Below are 14,864 nucleotides of genomic sequence, written 5' to 3'. Positions count from 1 at the left end.
CCCAACAAAATGCTTTTAAGTTCTCTAAGTATGAATACTTTTTCAAGGCACTGTACAGTACTGCAGTATTCCCTGAGTTGTATCCAGTCTATTGTTGTGGGATGTTGGAGTGAGTTGAGAGAAAAATTTGTACAGTACACGCTAGGTCAGAATTACGAAGTCAGGGACAAAGACAAAATGAGAGCCAGAAAATATAGTCAGGAAAAGCCAAGTTAGAGTCCAGAAGATTATAAAATCATGACAGACCCAATGATTATCCAGATACCCCATGGATCAATCAAAGGAAGCATCTAAGCAATAAACAATAGATAAGTTGGGAATAAAAGTTGTGTATGAAATACAGATATAAAACTAATAATAGTGCACCAGGGAACACAGAAAGGATTTAAAGAGTGTTTATTGGACCCTGAACACATCCCAGTAATTGCAGAATTGTCATCTGGGACTGTTAGTCCCATCTATCATGCTGGCTCCATGGCACATGCATTGATGAAGGCACTGCCCCAACTTCTGTAATCTGGGACTGTTAGTCCTATGCTGGCTCCATGGCACAGGCATTGATGAAGGGACTGCCCCAACTTCTGTCATCTGGGACTGTTAGTCCTATGTCCTATGCTGGCTCCATTGCACATGCGTTGATGAAGGCACTGCCCCAACTTCTGTCAGATGGGACTGTTAGTCCTATGCTGGCTCCATGGCACAGGCATTGATGAAGGCACTGCCCCAACTTCTGTCATCTGGGACTGTTAGTCCTATGTCCTATTTTGGCTCCATGGCACATGCATTGATTAAGGCACTGCCCCAACTTCTGTCATCTGGGACTGTTAGTCCTATGCTGGCTCCATGGCACATGCATTGATGAAGGCACTGCTCTGACATTTGTCATCTGGGACTATTAGTTCTATGCTGGCTCCATGGCACATGCATTGATGAAGGCACTGCCCCAATGTCTGTCATCTGGGACTGTTAGTCCTATACTGGCTCCATGGCACATGCATTGATGAAGTCACTGCCCCAACTTCGGTCACAGCCTTTGCCAGGGATGTAGAGTTGGTGTCTGTCAGAGGTCACCAGCCTGGGAGCGAAGAGAGAATTAATTTTGTTCAAGGTATCATTTTGCATCATAGACTTTTTACTCACACAATGCAACAATATTTATTCCTAAAATCACTAATTATTTGCATACCGCCTATTCGACCAACATCTACCATTTGATAATTGATACCCAATTTCCCAGTATATAACTTTACAGGAAATTCTTTGTGAGATTTTAGTCTGACTTTCTACCTATCACCTTTGCAGATGGGCAAATTTGTATCAGAGACATCACTCTCTTATTCAAGGCACTTTACAATGTTCCTCAATATTGATAAAATATATAATCAATGTAATATCTCTATTTTAATTGTGCTAAATGTAACAGTCCATCTCCCTGAATTAAACCATTACTGCTCTGTTACAGTGATGTAACGGTGCATTATGTCTGTTTCAGCCTGTGACTACTGTTACATGAATAATAAGGAGCAGAAAATTATATGCTTTGTCCCTTTTCCTGCTTTATGTACTTTATGTCAATCAATAATTTCAATGTCATCAAGAACTATTTAGAAGATATATTATTTTTTTTATATTATGGTAAAGTCTGATGGACCATACAATAGCCAAGGGAGCAAATTATAATTATAAATGACATATTAGTACTTCAAAGTGGAGACATTGAATAGCTGGTCGGGAAAATTGCAAATAATTGTAAGCTTTTAGGCACAAGACTTATTTCTGAAGGTTAAGAAACACTTATATGTAATAAATACAATGGAGACAGCATGTAAAGACACATCTCCTTGATTGGGTCTCTATTTTTGCCAAATAGATGTATATCAAAACAGCACATTTTTTTTTATATCTTCTTCGTTAGAAAGATTATCCATTATTCACAATCGAGAAATGTTGGTTAAAAGGATGTTTTTTTTGTCTTTATGAATTTCATAAAAAGTATAAACCAATCTATTATATGTTTTTATATAAATCAGCACCATTACAGATCTCTGTTGTCTGGACTCCTATATCTAATTCAGGGTCAGTGACGGTTTTTGACAAAATGGAGCCTTAAGCAAAATTAAAAGTAAGGCCCCAAATGCTAAGATATTGTACTATCACACCGTAGGTTTGTGAAAACTATAAACGGTGATGGAGGATAAATGGACTCCAGGTAAAATGTCTGTTATCCTTAAAGAGGGTGTAAGGGTGTGTAAGGCTTGGCCACCCCAGACCTGCATGTCTACTGTGTGTAAAATGTAATGTTTAAAGTTTATGTTATGGTGTAATGTGTTTAGCGGCCACTAGGTGGCCACAATGTGTAAGCTGCTTCCCCCGAGCTAGAGGGTGTTAGTGAAGGGGAGGGGCTTAGTTTGAAAAAGAGCGGTTAAGAAGTCATCGCGGTTAAGAATATATATATTTAAGAGCATATTTGTTTTTTCAGGGGTAGGAACTTGGCTATCATCTTACATTGGGAAAGCCTCTACAGATTCACAGAAGTCATAAAAAAGGAACTAGCTGGAGTTGTACTCCTCTTTTACAGACCTCAAAAGAGCCACAGATACTGCATGATTCTACATACACACATATACTATATATTCTGAAGCTATATTATATACACCATAAGCATTTACGCTAAATATACATAATCTACATAATCATACCATAATATAGATAATCTGCATCAAATATACATTGTCTACACTATATACACTGGAAGAGTGATGAGAGCTCACCAGAATCTCCCCTCCTCTCCAGTTCCTACAAATGCCGACAGAATGAAGAACCATTGGTAACATGAACGTGATGTCACCGAAGGTCAATCAACCGTTCTAAATTTGGAAACTGCACTGATATTGCAGGTCTGATATTAACAATACAGTTTATAGTTTTTCAAGGCAGGCAAAAACCACACACAGTTTCCAACTTTCTCTCATACTTTTTCCTGGAAAACTGAATCAAAAATCACAAATGGTGTAATTTTTTTTTAAGCAAACACTCTTTTAGAGATGTTCAGGTTCAGCAGGTCCAGCTGAACTTTAAAAAAAAAGTCAGTTTCAGGACCGGACTTGACCCCAGTTGCTGAATAAGTGTATGAGAACCCAAACTTGAGTATTATAAAATGATGTTAGTAAGGGCTAGGGAGCTGCAAAAGGAAGAAAAATGTTGATTAAATCAGGATAATTATACTTACCAAATCACACTGCTTCCAGGTCCACTCATTAACTTTCATGAATATTCACAGCTTCCCCTACTCATCCTCTGTGACAGCATCTGTGATAGGTTGTATTCAGTCTGCTGGTGTGCCGATGTCTGTGATTGGTTGTCCTTGCACTAGCTGTCTGGGTCCCAGAAGTAGAGAGTAAAAATAAAGAAATAATTGGAAAAATGATATAGGGTGACCATAGAGTGACCCGTATTTTGATACCAAGCACAGATAAAGCAGAGAGCTACAAGCTGCAGCTCCAAGCCGTGTGCTTATCTTGGCTTTGTATAAAAATAAGAGAGACCCCATGGGGCCTTTTTTCAATTATTTAAATAAAAATAATCCCCATCTCATACCAAGCCAAGATAAAGCAAACAGCTGAAAGCTGGAATTCTCAGTTTGGGGAGACCCATAGTTATTGGGCCATCCCTAGCCTAAAAATAGCAGACTATAGCCACCCCAAAATTGGCACATCAATTAGATGTTCCTATCCTGGTGCTTACATGGCTCATCTTCATGGCCCAAGAGCAGTGGAAATCGGGATAATATAAGGTGTCAATGACAACTGTGATTTGTCAAAACAAACATTTGCCCCCTTAAAAATAACAAAACACATATCTGATATCACCGAGTTTAGAAATTTCCAATCTTTCAAAATATAAAATATATTAATGTAATCGGTAAACAGCGTAACAAAAAACCCATCAAAACGCCAGAATTACGTATTTTTGGCATCCACAATAATGCAAAAAAATGCAATGAGAAGCAATCAAAACATCACATCTACCCAAAAATGGTATTAATAATAAAGGTCAGCTCATGGCATGAAAAATAAGCTATTACACAGCTCCAATGTCATGATTTCTTTGTGCAGGGCATCTTGCACACAAGTGATGCTCTGCCACGCCTTCCCGAACTCAGAGCCGGCAGTTACATGTTTCCATTGTGCAGAGCAACTTGCATTTGGAGATGCTCTACTGTGTTTCTTTTGAGCACTAGCTGACAGGTTGTTTGACAGCACAGTATACCATGCAGGTTCTAGTAGATGCTTTTACTCAGGTTCTCCACCTTCCTGGTAATTGCTCTGTTTCATTACTGAGCATGCTCTCCCAGAACCTCGCCAGTTGTACTCTCTGGTTCTGCAGTTGTGCCCTTGGATTGTGTTTGTGCTTGTGTTCTGCTTTAAGATTCTTGACCCTGGACCGTTCATTGATGACTCCTCTCAGCCCGTTCCCTGTTCTTGTCGTTACCTCCTGGCTTCTGACCTTGGACTATTACTTGCCCACATCTGTTGGCACCCTGAATCTAATACGTACTCTCCTGGAATTCTGACCCTCGGCCTGTGACTTGAATTCATTTTTGCTTACTCTCTGTGTCCTGTCGTGTCCTCCTGTTTCCTGACCTTGGATTGTCTGACTACCCTTCTGACTGTACTATCCGCAAGTAGTGACTAGCATCCCATCCAGAAACTGAAAAAAGAGATTGTTACAGTTCTCGGAAAAGGACTACAAAAGCTTCATATTTTTGTGACAAATATCTGAATTATTTTCCACCAATTAAATTTATAAAGGCTATACATGTTTTGCATGTATGAACTCATACTGACATGACGAGTCATATTGCCGGGTCAAGTCTAACATATAGTAAACATGGTAAATAAAAAAAATAGTGTAATTGCAATTTTTTGGGAATTTTCCCGCACTTTGAATTTCTATTCCATTTTCCAGTACACTATATGGTAAAATTAATGGTTTAATTCAAAAGTAAAACTCATCTCGCAAAAATCAAGCCCTATATGCTTGGTTGACAGAAAAATTAAAAAATTATGCCTCTTGAAAGAAGGGGTGAAAAAAACGAAAAATGGAAAATTGTCTTGTGGTGAAGGGGTTAAATGTGTAAGTAAAGCAAGGACATGCCAGATTCTTAAGAGAAACTCTGCAACTCAAAGCTCTACTCTTGCTAATAGGTGATGGTTCTAAGTACTGGACCTGTCTGTTAACTCAATATTGAATAATATGGTGTTTGAAAATAAGTTTTAAAAGAAAACCCCTTCAATTTAAATCAATAGAATGATGTATATGATACCAGTTGTGCTTACAGAAGAAAACCGTAGGCAAACTTTGCTTCAATTACTTTCCCCATAATGTTTCCTTTCATTTCAGAGTATACCATAAGTAAACCATAGCTGATTTATAAGTTTGGGAAGTAAGATTTAGTGTCATCGCTTCCCTGTGCTATCGTTCTTCGCCTGATCATCCATGCTTAACTTTCAAATTAAATTGTTGCTAAGGTTTGTAGTTCTTCTTTCAGCATCATTGAACTTTAATCATGACATGATCATCGATAGTTTAACTGAAACAAAAACAAAAAATGCAATTTAAAGCAAAATTGCTCCAAGTTCTACTTTGTACAAAAACTCAGTGTTTCAGTACATGGATATATAATTCTGTAACATGTACGAAAATCATTAAAAATGTACCATTCACCAGCTATTTTGTATTACTGAGGCTTTCCATTATCGTATAGCAGTTAAAGGGTCTGTTCATTTTTTAACATAATTTTATAGTTTGCATTTGTAAAAAAGTGGCCTTCCAGGGTCAAGATTTGTGTAGGCCAATGAATTAAGCAGAGTCTAAGGTTCTGTTTACACCGACTGACCGGCTGCTACACTAAATAACCGTCGATCAGTAAATCTTTACTAAACAGTATTTGTTTAGTAGCCTGTTTACACAAGCGGACCAAAGTATACAATGTGCAATGTGGAATGTGCATTCTGTAATAGATCGCTCAGTGCTCATAGACTGCCCTTGTTCTCGGCAGTAAGAGTCCTATTTACACAGGACATTGAACTGCCGAGAACGATGATCTTTCTTTTTGCTATGCAAAAGATCATTTCACCCAATGATTCAGCATTTTGCCCTTTCATTTGGTGATCGTTAACCTGTTCACATTGAAATTTTTGATAAATGTGTGTTCTAAACAATGCTCATTTATAATCTATATGTGTAATCTTTGTTTCCCCATGAACAAAGTTAACTTTAACTCCTTAAGAACAAGGCAATTTTTTTGTTTTGTCGCATTCCTGTTTTCCTTCCCTTAGTCTAAAGCGGGCTTTACACGCTGTGATCTCGCTAGCGAGATCGCAAGCGATCGTACGCGTCCCCGTCGGTTGTGCGACACAGGCAAATCGCTGCCCGTGCCGCACAACCTTGCTTAACCCCGTCACACGCACTTACCTGCCCTGCGACGTCGCTCTGGTCGGCGATTCGCCTCCTTTCTAAGGGGGTGGTTCGTCTGGCGTCATAGCGACGTCACACGGCAGGCGTCCAATAGAAACGGAGGAACGGAGTTGGGCGGGACGTAACATCCCGCCCACCTCCTTCCTTCCGCATTGCCGGTGGAGGCAGGCAAGGAGATGTTCGTCGCTCCTGCAGTGTCACACATAGCAATGTGTGGTGCCGCAGGAACGAGGAACAATATCGCTAACATGCAGTAAACGATTTTTTGTTTCAGGACAATCTCTCCGAGGCAAACGATTTTGACCGCTTTTGCGATCGTTTAAGGTCGCTCGAACATGTCACACACTACCAATATCGTTAATGACGCCAGATGTGCATCACAAACACCGTGACCCCAACGATAAATCATTAACGATATCGCAGCGTGTAAAGCTCCCTTTAGGCTATGTGCCCACGCTGCGGAAAATTCGCAGAATTTGCTGCGATTTTTACTCGGAAATTCCGCGGATTTTTCAAAAATCCGCAGTACAGTGAGTCCCCAGCCATTGCTATGGCATTTTTGAACTGCTGTGCCCATGCTGCGGTTTTTCCGCAGCGGAAAAAATGCGGATTTTCCTGCAGAAAAATCTGCAGCATGTGAATTATTCTTGCGGATTTTTCCGCAGGGTCCCATATACTTACCTGCCTTGATAGCAGACACCGAAGTCACTTTCTCCTGCAGAGGAGCGCAGTGGAGCCAGGAGCAGGAGGTGGGCAGGGCCTGCACGAGCTCCGGTCATGTGACAGCCGGAGCTAGTTCAGGCCCGCCCACCTTCTCCTGTAAAGTGCAGACGCACATAAGGCTGGAAAGTGAAGTGCTGCGTGATGGAGATATGAACTCCCTGATCACTCCACCACTTGTCCTGCATTGAAGATGCAGTGCCGAAGCCATGGTACTGTATCCTCAATGCAGAATCCCCGCAGTATATCCACAGGACATTCCGCAATAAAACCGCAGCATGTAAACAGACAAAGTTGTGCCGTGGTTTTCTGGGAGCTCCTGCGGAATGTCCTGTGGATATATCCGCAGGACACTTTTTCCGTGGGCACATAGCCTAAAGCCAGCTTTACACCTTACAATTAGGTGTGCGATCACGTATGCGATGTGACACGCCCAGGTCGCATATGCGATTGAATGAGATTGCACGTAGGTCGTTCATTTGCTGTCACACGAGCGTTAGTAGTCTATGTTAAATTGATCAATTTTGTGTGCGATCCTTTAGATCACGTGTTCTGTGACGTATGCATTGGGCACCTTTTTTTTTTTTTTTATTTATTGACTTGCCAAGCGTGTGTAATGTAGGGATGCGTTTTTACTATGTCATCTGCCATTCAGCTCTGCTACTTGGCCGCTGACAGCAGACACAGACAGCCATGTAGCAGCGGTGAATGGTAGTTGACAGCAGACACAGACAGAGCCGCACTGTAAGAATGAACTCGGGTGAACCTCACCCGACTTCATTGTCATGCTGCGGCTCTGTCTGTGTCGCGTCCTGATTAGCGGTCACCTGTGAAGGACTCACCGGTGACCGCTAAACTCCTGAGTAACTGAAGTGAGCAGCCCTCTCTCATATACTCACCGATCCCCGATCCCCGGCTCTGCACGGCGTTCACACTGCTCCGGCGGCTTTTACTGTTTTGAAAAAGCCGGCCGCCCATTAAACAATCTCGTATTCCCTGCTTACCCCGCCCACCGGCGCCTATGATTGGTTACAGTGAGACACGCCCCCCACGCTGAGTGACAGGTGTCACACTGCACCCAATCACAGCAGCCGGTGGGCGTGTCTATACTGTGTAGTGAAATAAATAATTAAATAATTAAAAAAAACGGCGTGCGGTCCCCCCTAATTTTAAAACCAGCCAGATAAAGCCATACGGCTGAAGGCTGGTATTCTCAGGATGGGGAGCTCCATGTTATGGGGAGCCCCCCAGCCTAACAATATCGGCCAACAGCCGCCCAGAATTGCCGCATGCATTAGATGCGACAATTCTGGGACTGTACCCGGCTCTTCCCGATTTGCCCTGGTGCGTTGGCAAATCGGGGTAATAAGGAGTTATTGGCAGCCCATAGCTGCCAATAAGTCCTAGATTAATCATGTCAGGCGTCTATGAGACACCTTCCATGATTAATCTGTAAATTACAGTAAATAAACACACACACCCGAAAAAATCCTTTATTAAAAAAAAAAAACACAAACACATTCCCTGGTTCACCACTTTAATCAGCCCCAAAAAGCCCTCCTTGTCCGGCGTACTCCAGGATGGTCCAGCGTCGCATCCAGCGCTGCTGCATGGAGGTGACCGGAGCTGCAGCAGACACAGCCGCTCCGGTCACCTCCATACAGCAAATGAAGACAGCCGTGCGATCAGCTGAGCTGTCACTGAGGTTACCCGCTGTCACTGGATCCAGCGGTGGCCGCGGGTAACCTCAGTGACAGCTCAGCTGATCGCGCTACTCACCTCAGTTGCTGACTGGAGCTGACCGGAGCGGCGGTGAGTAGCGCGATCAGCTGAGCTGTCACTGAGGTTACCTGCGGCCACCGCTGCATCCACCGCTGGATCCAGTGACAGCGGGTAACCTCAGTGACAGTTCAGCTGATCGCGCGGCTGTCTTCAGTTGCTGTATGGAGGTGACCGGAGCGGCTGTGTCTGCTGCAGCTCCGGTCACCTCCATGCAGCAGCGCTGGATGCGACGCTGGACCATCCTGGAGTACGCCGGACAAGGAGGGCTTTTTGGGGCTGATTAAAGTGGTGAACCAGGGTATATGTTTGTGTTTTTTATTTCTAATAAAGGATTTTTTCGGGTGTGTGTGTTTATTTACTGTAATTTACAGATTAATCATGGAAGGTGTCTCATAGACGCCTGACATGATTAATCTAGGACTTATTGGCAGCTATGGGCTGCCAATAACTCCTTATTACCCCGATTTGCCAACGCACCAGGGCAAATCGAGAAGAGCCGGGTACAGTCCCAGAACTGTCGCAAATAATGCATGCGGCAATTCTGGGCGGCTGTTGGCTGATATTGTTAGGCTTGGGGGCTCCCCATAACGTGGAGCTCCCCATCCTGAGAATACCAGCCTTCAGCCGTATGGCTTTACCTGGCTGGTTTTAAAATTAGGGGGGACCGCACGCCATTTCTTTTAATTATTTAATTATTTATTTCACTACACAGTATAGACACGCCCACCGGCTGCTGTGATTGGGTGCAGTGTGACATCTGTCACTCAGCGTGGGGGGCGTGTCTCACTGTAACCAATCATAGGCGCCGGTGGGCGGGGTAAGCAGGGAATACGAGATTGTTTAATGGGCGGCCGGCTTTTTCAAAACAGTAAAAGCCGCCGCAGCAGTGTGAATGCCGTGCAGCGCCGGGGATCGGGGATCGGTGAGTATGAGAGAGGGGGTAAGAGGGATAGTCTGACATGGACAGAGAGAGAGGGACAGAGATAGTGACGGACTGACAGAGATTAGTGAATGACAGACATTGTGAGGCGCTTCAGAACGCAGCTTTTCAGCTGCGCTCTGAAACAGACCTTTTTTAAGCTGCGGTGCAGAGCGCACACCTGCGCACATAGCCTCAGACATCAAAATCGTATGATGGATGTCACACGTTACAATTGACTAGTTTCGTACTACCAAACGTCCAATGTATGAGGAATAAACGACGTGTATGCGATCACCGTATTTTCGTTCAATCTTGATCGCATGTAGGTTTCACACGCAAATACGTCACGAACGATGCCGGATGTGCGTCACTTACAACTTGACCCCGATGACGGATTGAAAGATCTATTGAAGTGTGTAAAGCAGGCTTTAGAGCCATAACTTTTTTCTATTTTTCTGTCAACATAGCCATGTGATCACTTGTGTTTTTGCGGAATCAGTTGTAATTTTGAATGACACCATTCGTTTTATCATATGATGTAATGGTAACCTGGAAAAAAAAATTCCAAGTGTGACACAATAGCAAAAAAAGTTAAATTCTGTAATTGTTTTGGGGATTTTTTTATTTACAAAGTTCATTTTACCATAAAACTGGCAATATGATTCTTTAGGTTAGTAAAATTACGTAGATACCAAACATGTACAGTTTTTATTTTATTTAAATGGTGAAAAAAAATGCAGAAAGAAAAAAAAATCTTGCTTGTGCCCCAACTTTCCGAGAGCCATAACATTTTACAATTTTGGGATATGGAGCTCTGTGAGGGCTTTTCTTTTGTGCATGATCTGATGTATTTATTGATAACATTTAGGGATATATGATGTTTTGATCACCTGTTATTAACTTTTTTTATGTTGTTGCAGCAGACAAAAAAAACTGCAATTCCGGTGTTTTGATTTTTTTTTTCTTGTTACACTATTTACCAATCAGATTAATTTATTTTACATTTTGATAGATTGGACTTTTACAAACTTCGAGACACCAAATATGTGTATTTATTTGTTCATAATTTTTAATGTGGTAAAAAAATATTTATTTTTTGTGATTTTTTTTTTTTTTTTAAAACATTTTATTTTAACTTTGTACTTTATTTAATAGTCCCCTTAGGGGACTTGAACCAGAAGTAATCTGATCACTTGTTACATATACAGCAACACCATAGCATTCCTGTATGTAAAAGAAATCACAGTCCCCTATGAACAGCGGGCGCGGGCTAGTTTTCACAGGGGTACCATGATAATAGACATAGCAGTAATCAGCTGACCCCTGGCTGTTATGAGTAGAGATGAGCAAACTGTCGCGCTGTACAAAGGGCTAGTAAGACGTAGTACAGCGTATTCCCCACTAGGTGGCAGCAGAGTAGTGAAAGAGAGTCAAAGTAACACAGTAACAGAAAGGCAGCTGAAATACAACATAGTAAATTCAGCAGACAGAAAACAGGCGAACCAACAGGGGGCAATAGAGTAGTCAAACAGTCAGGGTCTAGCCAGGAGCGTCAAGTCACAGCAAAATCAAGCCATGAAATAGAACCAAGTCGGAAGCCAGGAGATCAGGAATGCAGAGGGAAATACAAACAACAGACAGGAGTGGGAAGTCAGGGACTGGGACAGACGGACAAACGGGGGAGGGTACAGGTCTGGGTACGGTAACAAGCAGTCAGATCAAACAGGAATTCTCACCAGATTCACCAGAGCAAGTCACAGGCTGCAGAGCAAAACTATAACCAGCACAGGAATGCAGGTTCAGAGACCATATATAGTGTCTCCTGAAACCAGAATGAGGCTGATGGGAGTTAACCCCTGACATGACCAGGCCAGGTCTGTGAAACTCTGGAGTGGAGAATACAGGTCCTGGATCATGACACACACCTTTGGAGGTTCGATTTGCAGGGCACATGCAAACCTTAGATAAGGTTCAGTTTGTGACCCTGACTTGAATGAAACCTTAGTGGAAGTCAGTAATTGGGCAGTTAATGTCTCCACCCACATGCAGCCATCCATAAGCAAAACATTTCCGGGAGCAGGTGGGTGGGGTTCTTCAAATTTAGTTTTTGGATGTACTGTATGCACATTACATCTGGTCACGCTGATTTTACCCTCTGGACGAGCCATTCAAACACTTCAAGGGGCTTGCGCAGGGCTGAGCATCAATCATACCCAAGCACAGTGCCACTCGCTTGAGTGGTTTGCCCTTGTAACCCATTAGAACTTTGAACCCGAACTTTGTTTTTTTGGAAGTTGGGTTCCAAACTCGAATTTTGAACTTCAGGTTCGCTCATTTCTAGTTATGACAAGTCATTGGCATCTCATCTCCACAAAAATGATGCCCTGACCCGAATTTTTTCATTTTCACAAGGGTTACAGGAGAAAATGGACCATACAATTTGTTGCGTAATTTCCCTTGAGTACACTGATATGTGTAAAGGAAAATTACTGCTTCTGTGCACAGGACTCTTGAGAGAAGAAGCTATTTGAGTTTTGGAATGCCATTTTGGCTTGAATAGATTGGGGAACACAGGACACATTTGAAGATCCCCTGACATGCCCAAACAGCAGAAACTCTCCACAAATGAACCCATTCTGGAAACTATACAGTAGCTCTGTGAGCAATTCACTGAATAGTACAACATTGGCCTGGGAAAAAAAAATGACTATTTTTTCCACTAAATTGTTGCTTTGGCCCCAAAGTTTAAGTTTTAATTTTCAAAACGCATAATAGGGGAAAATGGGCTATACAATTTGTTGCACAATTTCTTCTGGTCGCTAATACCCAAATGTAGTCGAAAACTACTTTTGAGGAGCAGTGCAAAACTCTAAAAAGGAGCGCCATTTGGAGTTCAGATTAAACTGGAATGACTTGGGGGTGTCATGTCCCATTGGCAGAGCCCTTGATGTGTCAGAAAAGCAGAGCCCTCCATAACTGATCCCATTTTACAAACTACACCCCTCAATTAATTTATCTAGGGCAGTAAACAAATTGACACCACAGGTGTCCTACATAATTTTATGCCATTGGTAGAAATAATAATTATAAAAATTCAATAAAATGTTTTAGCCCAAAGTTTTTAATTTTTACAAGTGCTAGAAAGAAAAAAAATGGATCACACAGTTTGTTGTAAAAATTTTCCTGATTGTTCCAATACCCACTATGTAATTGGGAACTACTTTTAAGGCATTGTGCAAAGCTGAGAAGGGAAAGAGCACCATATTGGTCTTCAGAATTTGCTGGAATGGATTGTTGGTGACAAGTCACATTGGCAGAACCTCTGAAGTGCCAAAACAGCAGAGATTTCCCACAAGTGACCTCATATAACCAACTGTATCCCTCAATTCATCTAGGGGTGCAGTGAACATATTGACACCACAGGTGTGTAACAACATGTTTTACTATTGGGCAGTGAAAAACTAATCCCATGTTTTATCACTAAAATGTTGTTTTAACCCAGGATTTCCATTTTTCACAAGGTAATAGGTAAAAAATGCCCCATAATGTGTTAGATAATTTCTCCTGAATGTGGCCATACCAACATGTGACTGTACAAAACCATTTGGCCACACGCAGGTCTTGGGAGGGAAAGAGTGCTATTTGACATTTAGAGCACAGATTTTCCTAGAAGGGTTTTAATACTTCATATAAAAAGCCTCTATATGCTAGAACAGCAAAAATACCCTCACATTACCACATATTGGAAATTATACCCCACTACGGCTGTAGTGACTATTTAGTCTCTGGAAAATACCCATCGAGTCAAACGAAGTGAATGTTGCAGAATTAAATTGGTAAATAAGCTCTTGTAGTGCCCAGTACATTGTAGTGCCCATACATTTTGCCCATATTGTGCTTTTGGAGACACACTGCAAATTAAATGGGCTCTTCTCAGTACAACAGTGGCAAACATGTGGATATTAAATGTGGTTTAGATATTGACTCATTGTGATGCTCAGAAGGGATGGGGACTTTTGGATTTGGGAGTGCAGACTTTGCTTGATTTGATTTGAAGGGGTACAATAGTGCTCTTCCAGAACCTTTATGCTTCCACTAATGTGGAAGTCCCAATATTTACGTTAATAGATGATGGACCTTAGTGGGGACTTGTTTTTTTGTGGATTGAGTTGAATGCTATTTAGTGGCAACTTTTGGTACAGAATATTTTCGATCAGTTCACATTTATACTGTGCTCTATGCTGAGCATTTACATTGGGGTTTCCAACTACATGCCCGAAATACGTGATTCAGAAGGATCCATTCACTACAATGAGGCAGCAGAGTTACTCCATATTCTGTTTCTCCTCTGTTCAGCATTGTCCTTTTTTTAAAAGGTGCCGAAAACTGTTGTTGACTGCACTTATGTGCACACCTGAAAAGATGCATAAAAAGATGGACACTGGGGACCACTGGGACTTAAAAGTGATTCCCTTTGCCTCACTACAGTGAAGATTCAATTCGGAATTTTGTCTGAATCATGTTTTTCAGAGATTTAAATGGAAACTCCAATAAAAGCACTTAGCGTATAGAGCACAGGATAAATGTGAGCCTAGCCTTACAGCGATGTTTGGAGGCAGAATGAACAAATTAACAGCAGCTGAAGATTTGGCATTATTACTAGAGATGAGCGGTGTTCGAATCAAACCGTTCGCCAATCTCAAATTCAACCTGTTTTAGGCGATGTTCGAGTCGTTCGACGAACGCGAACAATTAGCTTCAAGTTCGACAGTTCGAGGTTATGTTCAATAACGGTTCGATCACCAAAAGCATAACTGGCTTTCACAGTAAGCGCTCATGCACATGTTGCGTACTTACATGCATTTACGCTGCGTATAGCACTGCAGCGTAAATGCATGTGTCCTGCGTTCACTGCACAATTTATGTAGATTGTGCATGATACATGCGCACATTGCTTTTA

The 14,864-nt window shown here is 42.0% G+C and overlaps 1 protein-coding gene across 1 annotated transcript in view; it reads left to right on the top strand.

Moving 5' to 3' along the window:
- LOC142243967 (uncharacterized) overlaps positions 1 to 14,864 on the top strand; it is a 146,542-nt gene that overhangs the window by 71,969 nt on the left and 59,709 nt on the right. The window lies entirely within an intron of this gene.

Source organism: Anomaloglossus baeobatrachus, chromosome 6 (genome assembly GCF_048569485.1).
Source record: "Anomaloglossus baeobatrachus isolate aAnoBae1 chromosome 6, aAnoBae1.hap1, whole genome shotgun sequence".
Lineage (NCBI taxonomy): Eukaryota > Metazoa > Chordata > Amphibia > Anura > Aromobatidae > Anomaloglossus > Anomaloglossus baeobatrachus.
This window is presented reverse-complemented; position numbering and strand designations above follow the sequence as displayed.